This window comes from Nannospalax galili, unplaced genomic scaffold, assembly GCF_000622305.1.
Source record: "Nannospalax galili isolate Female #2095 unplaced genomic scaffold, S.galili_v1.0 scaffold140, whole genome shotgun sequence".
NCBI lineage: Eukaryota > Metazoa > Chordata > Mammalia > Rodentia > Spalacidae > Nannospalax > Nannospalax galili.
Genome location: NW_008352267.1, coordinates 1,549,065 through 1,555,784, shown reverse-complemented (window position 1 = coordinate 1,555,784; position 6,720 = coordinate 1,549,065). Strand labels below are relative to the sequence as shown.

Here is a 6,720-nt window from a genome sequence, read left to right as displayed (position 1 = left end):
TCAGGAACCTGGTGGCTGTGCTGCCCAGGGAAGTAAAGGGAGTTGAGGGGGAGACTAGTCATAGAAGTTTCCTGGTGGCCACAGGGAGAAACTGGGTTGATCCTGATGCAAAGGATCAGGAAGCAGCAGTGGCTCTGGTCAAGAGATTAGCCCTGGCATCTGAGGTTCCAAGACAAGAAATGGGCCTGTACCCAGCTTAGGAGGAGAGACTTTGGGGGGGGGGCTTGGAGGATGAAAGAGAATGGGGGCTGGGGTAATCAAGGAACGCTGGGCATGCTGGATTTACCCAGGGAAGGTCTGAGAGCAGGACATGGGAGGCTGTGCCGCTTAGGAAGCAAAGGGATATGGGGATGGGACCTGGTCCAGAGGTCTCCTGGGGACCAGGAAAGGTGCTTGTTCCAGGCCACCCAGAGGCTGTTCAACCCAGGGAAGTAAAGGGAGGTGAGGGGGGACCTGGGCCAGAGGGTTCCTGGGGAAGGTAGGGAGGAACTAGGTTGGTCCTGATGCAGAGGATCAGGAAACAGTGGTGGCTCTGGGCCAAGGCATTGATTCTGGTGTCTGGGGGTACCAAGACAAGAAATGGACCTGTACCCAGCCTAGGAGGGGAGACTTTGCTGGGGAGCTGGGAGGGTGAAAGAGGCTGGGGGATTCAACCCGTGCTGGGCCAGGGAAGGTGCTGGGACCAGGACATGGGAGGCTGTGCAGCCCAGGCTTCTATAACTTTTTAAATGAGCTTTTTAAATTTCTCACTCAAATGCAGACCCCTGCCCCACATATGCCTCCTCCATCCCCCCACTGAACCCTATGCACCCTGCCATTTATGCTGAGTCCTATTCATTCAGGTGTTTATACCCAAGTGTCCTTCTGTGTAAATGCATCCACTGGAGTCTAGTCAGCCCCCCAAATATGGAACATTTCACAAAGTTGCATGTCACCCTTGCCCAGGAAACATGCTGATCTTCTCTGTATTGTTCCAATTTTGTTATATATGTTCCTGAAGAGAGAAACCTCAATGGTTTCTTTCCATTTTCCTGTCTCTTGTGGTTACATCAGGATAGAAACTCTAATATAAGTGTTTGGTGCTAAGATCCACAAAGGAGGTAGAACATACATTTCTTATTTTTCTGAGTTTGTGTTACTTCACCTAGTAATACAGTTTGTACTTCCATTCTATTAATGGAAATTTCATGTATTTCACCTTTCTTTAACTAGTAAGGAGAATCCTATTGTGTAAACATACTATACTTTCAGTATACATTATTCAGTTGAGGGACATTTAAGTTGTTTCCACTTCTTAACTATTGAGAAAAGAGAAACAACAAAAATAAATGTGCAGATATGTTTACAGTAGGATGAGTCCTTTGGGTATATGGTAAGGAGTGATATAACTGGATCATATGATAGATTCATTATTAATTTTTAAAGAGTTCTTCACGCCAGTTCCAATAGTCTTCACAGGAGTTTGCAAATGCTCCGGAAGTGAATGAGTGCTCCCCTTTGTCTACGTCCTCACCAGCATTTCGTTCCTTTTGCTTTCTTGGTCTTCGCCAGTCTGACTGTGGTAAGCTGAAATCATAAAGTGAATTTGATTTGCATTTCCGTAATTGATAATGATACTGGGGAGTTTTAAAAGTATTTATTAGCCATTTTACTTCTTTGGCAATGCTCTGCTCAGGTACTCTTTTTATTGGGTCATTTATTTTCTTATTTCTTTACTTTGTGTTCTTTGTATATTCTGAATATTCATCCTCTCTCAGATGGGTAACTGGTGAAGAATTTTTTCTAGCCAGTGGGTACCCTCTTCACTTACTTGGATGTTTCTTTTGCTATACAGAGTGATTTTCAGTTAAATGAGTTCCCAATTGTCAATTGTTTACCTCAATGACTGAGCAACTGATGTCCAATTTAGAAAGTCATTTTCTACACCTATATCTTGCAGGATACCGCATATATTTTCTTCAAACAGAATCAGAGTTTCATATTTCATATTGAGGTGTTTTATCCATTTGGACTTGACTTTTGTTCAGGGTGAAAGGTCAGGGTCTAATGTGAGTCTTCTCCAGGAGATTCAGTTATCACCTCAGCATTTGTTGAAGATGCTGTCTTTCCTCCAGTATGTATTCTTGGTACCTTTTTCAAATATCAGGTGACTGAAATTGCATACATTCATGTTTACATCTTCTACTATGATCCACTTATCTATGTGTCTCTTTCCCCCCACACACTGGTACCATTCTATATTCATAACTATAAGTCTGTAATACAGTTTGGAATCTGTTATGGTGATTCACCAAGCATTGCTCAAGATTGCTTTCACTGTCACGGGTTTTATGTGTTTCCATATTAATATTAGCATCCATTTTTCTAGTTCAGTGAAAAATGCCATGGGGATTTGAGCTGACATTGCTTTGAATCTATGAATTGCTTTTAGTAGAATGGTCATTTCCATAATATTAATTCTATCAGTCCATTAATACAGGAGGTCTTTCCATCTCCTGGTGTCCTTCTCTATTGCTCTTTTCAAAGATTTAAAAATTTAATTGTAGAGATCTTTAGTTTCTTGAGTTTAGTCCTAGATTTTTTTTGAAGCAATTGTGGATGGGGGTACAGTTATCATGAATGCGTTCACTGACTACTTGTTATTGGTATAAAGAAAGGCTACAGATTTTTCTAACTTTATTTTTAACCTGTGACTTTGCTGAAAAAAGGGTTGATCATTTCTCCTAGTTTTCTTCTCCATTTTTGGTGGGATCCCTTATGTATAATATTGTATCATCTGCAATTTGACCTCTTCTTTTCCAATTAGTACTCCTGTAATTTCATTTTTTCTTTCTTTAACCTCTTTTGTATAGTCATTTTTATCTTTAGTACTTTTTTTGTTGTTGAGTAGTCTCTCTATGTTTGGTTTAGTCGACATGAATTCTTTCAGGCTATTGGTATCATGAAAAAGTTTTCTTTCCCTCCAACTTTGAAATATAGTTTTTCTGCATAATGTCTTCAGTTTGTTATCTATGGTCAATAGAATTGGGAACATTTTGGTTCAGGCCTTCTTTGCTTTCATAGTTTGCATTGAAAAGTCAGCTACAATTCTGATGGATTTTTCATTATATATAACATTCCATTTTTCTCTAACACCTTTCAGTACCCTCTCGTAATTTGATGGATTCTTTTTACTATGATATTCCGTGAGGAGTTTCTGTTATGTCCTGTTGAAATGATGTTCTAATGTGCTTCTTGCACCTGTGTTGGTAGGTTTTTTCATAATTTGGAGAAGTTTTCTTCCATAATCTTGGTGACTAACAGGTTAATGCCAATGACCTCAATTTCTTCTATGTCCTCTATACTTATGACAGGTAAATTTGCCTTTTCATGGTGTTCCACATTTCCTGCATATTCCACTCTTGTGTTTTAATTTTATTGTCCTATGTTTTGATTGAGCAGTCCAGTTTTCCAACTATGTCATCCAGACCTGATATTCTGTTTTCCATCAATTCAATCTGTTTGAGAGCCTTTCTCCTGTCATTCAAACTGACTTACTGAGCTTTTCAATTCCATCTTCATTTCAGCTTGGGTTTTCATATATATTTCTTTTTTTTCACAAAAAGAGCATGATAGATTTTTACTGAGTAGTAGAATAATAACTTTCTGCATCAGGGAGTAGGCCTGAGAATAGGTTGACATTTCGTTTTATTTATTTTATCATAATTATTTTTTATTGCGCTTTTAAAATTTCATACACTATTTCTCACTTACAGCCAGACCCGCTACCCCATCCATACCCTCCCCTATTCCCCCACCAAACCCTATGCACTCGGCCATACATGCTGAGTTCTATTCATTCAGGTTTTTGTAACCCAATACCTTCAGTGCAAATATGTCCACTGGAGTCTAGTCGGCCCATCCTGTGATCTTATGCAAGTCATGCTCACCCTCACCTACCAGCAACCAGTTTCAAATAGTTCTTTATCTAGTGCTGACCTGCCTCTTTTTTCTCACCTCCCCTCTGGCCCTTGTTTGGTTGAGCTGACAGGGGTCCTGTGTTTCACGCCACTGCTGCAGTGGGCACACATTAGCAAGCCTCCACTGGCTTGGAAATCTCCACCTCACTTGTTCATTAATCATTCCTGGTTCTTACACTATTTCCACCTCCTCATCTGCAATGGTCCATGAGTGGGTGAGGTTCCATATAGGAGTCCCATCATACATTCTACAGTCTCTTATTCTCCAAAACTTGGCCCACTGAGGCCTTCTGTTGTGTAACCCACTCTGATGTACATGGACACCTCACTGGCGAGTATTGAGGAATGCATTAGTCCTCTCTTTACCCCTTATTCCACTGTGTTCTGCAAGTCTTGGTTGTAGAGATTTTACTGCAGATGTGTACTCGGCATCTCCCAGGCACATGTTCTTTATGAGTGATCAGATGTGCAACCCTGCAGTACCCTCCATTTGTTGCAAAAAGAAATTTCTTTAATGGGTGCTATATGGCATGTTTGTCTCTCTAAGGGAGGTCTCTTCTGTCTCACACTGCATTCCCTTTTAAGTAGTTACTAGGTATACATACTCATTAACGTTCAAACACTGTATGTTTGTTTCTCATAGGGTTTTTAGGGTATCACGTTTCCCTCTAGGTTTCCTAGTCCCCAGAGATTCACTCTTCTCCACTTTTTTTCTCCCATCCAGCCTCCCTCCTCCCTCCCTTCTCAGTACCAGTGCCTCCACCATTCCCACCCTACCCTCAATACCTCCCAACTCCTGACATCTTTCTGTCCCCAACTTCCCTCACTCCCCCACATTCTGGTCTCTTGCATGTCCCTCCCTCCTCTCCTCCCTACCAATTACTCGGTTTTTCAACCTCTCTCAGGTAACATCTGTTCCATACTATCTCCCTTTTAGGTTGTTTCTTTTCCTTTACAGTTGTATATCCTTTGCCTTTACCTGGCTCCTTGTGTTACTTCAGATTTATATACTCACATATACTCCACAAATGAGGGAAAACATACATCACTTGCTTTCCTGTATGTTACTTCATGTAGTAGAACACCCTCTGGCTCCATTCATTTACCTGTAAATTTCATAATTTCATCTTTTCTAAGTGCTGAGTAGAACTCCATTGAGTAGATGTACCACATTCATTAACCGTTCATCAGTTGAAGGACATTTACATTGTTTCCATTTCTTAGCTATGGTGAAGAAAGCAGCAACAAACATGGATGTACAAGTATCTCTACAGAACAAGGAGTCCTTTGGATATATGACAAGGAGTGGTATTCACTGGATCATATTGTAGGTTCATTTTTAGTTTGTTGAGGGGTCTCCACATTGTTTTCCATAGTGGTTTCACAAGTTTGCATTCACTCCAGTAGTGAATGAGCATTCCTCTTTCTCCACATCCTCTCCAGCATTTGGAGGCTTTCATTCTCTTGATCTTGGCCAATTTGACTGGAATAAGATGAAATCTCAAAGTCGTTTTGATTTGCATTACTATAATTACTAAGGATGTTGAATACCTTTTAAAGTGCTTCTTAGGCATTTTTATTTCTTCCCTTGAGAACTCTCTGTTTAGGTCTATCCCCCATCTTTTTATTGGGTCATTTATCTTCTTATTTCTTACCTTTCAAGTTCTTTGTATATTTTGGATATCAGTCCACTTTTGAATGTATATCTAGTGAAGATTTTCTCCCACTGAGTGGGTTTCCTCTTCCTTTCCTTAGTTATTTCTTTTGCTGTACAGAAAACTTGTAATTTCATGAAATGCCTCTTATTGATGATTGGCTTTATTGCGTGAGAAGCTGCTGTCCAGTTTAGAAAGTCCATTCCTATGCCCGTAACTTGGAGGGCGCTGCCTATGTTGTCTTCTAGCAGTTTATGAGTTTCAGGTTTTATATTGAGGTCTTCAATCCATTTGGAGTTGACTTTTGTGCAGGGTGAAAGATAAGGGTCAAGTTTCATTTTTCTGCCAGTGGAGATTCAATTTTGCCAGCACCACTTGTTGAAGATACTGTCTTTCCTCCTTTGTGTATTCTTATCACCTTTGTCAAATACCAGATCGCTGAAATTATATGAACTCATGTTTGGGTCTTCTATTTTGCTCCATTGATCTGCATGTCTATTTTTGTGCCAGTAGCATGCTGGTTTTATGACTATAGCACTGTAATATAATTTGGTATGGTGATGCCCCCAGCACTGTCTTTCTTGCCCAAGATTGCTTTGGCTATCTGAGGTCTTTTGTGATTCCACATGAACTTTAAGCTGATTTCATCAAGCTCTGTGAAGAATGTCATGGGTATTTTGATTGGGATTATATTAAATTTATAAATTTCTTTTGGTAAAATGATCATATTCACAATATTGATTCTACCAACCCATGAGCTTGGTAGGTCTTTCCATCTCCTAGTGTCTTCCTCTATCTCTTTCTTTAGTGTTTTGAAATTTTCATTGTAGACATCTTGAATGTTTTTTTAGGTTTATTCCTAATTTTTTTCTTGTTTTTGAGTCTATTGATAATGGGAGGGTTTCCTCTAGTGTTTTTTTTTTTTTTTTTTTTTTTTTTTTCTGATTGCTTGTTATTGGTGTATAGAAAGGCTACTGATTTTTGTAAGCAGATTTTGTACCCTGCCACTTTACTGAAAGCATTAATCAATTCTATCAGTTTTCTAGTGGAATTGTGGAGATCTCATAAGTATATCATATCATCTGCAAATAGGGATAGTTTGACCT

General features: G+C 39.6%; 1 non-coding gene across 1 annotated transcript; it reads right to left on the bottom strand.

Annotated features, from left to right (window-relative positions):
- Window positions 1-900: 900 nt before the first annotated feature.
- Window positions 901-1,008, bottom strand: LOC115066984. Its single transcript, XR_003846420.1, has one exon. It is a non-coding gene; the product is annotated as a U6 spliceosomal RNA (small nuclear RNA).
- Between the last annotated feature and the right edge of the window lie 5,712 nt (window positions 1,009-6,720).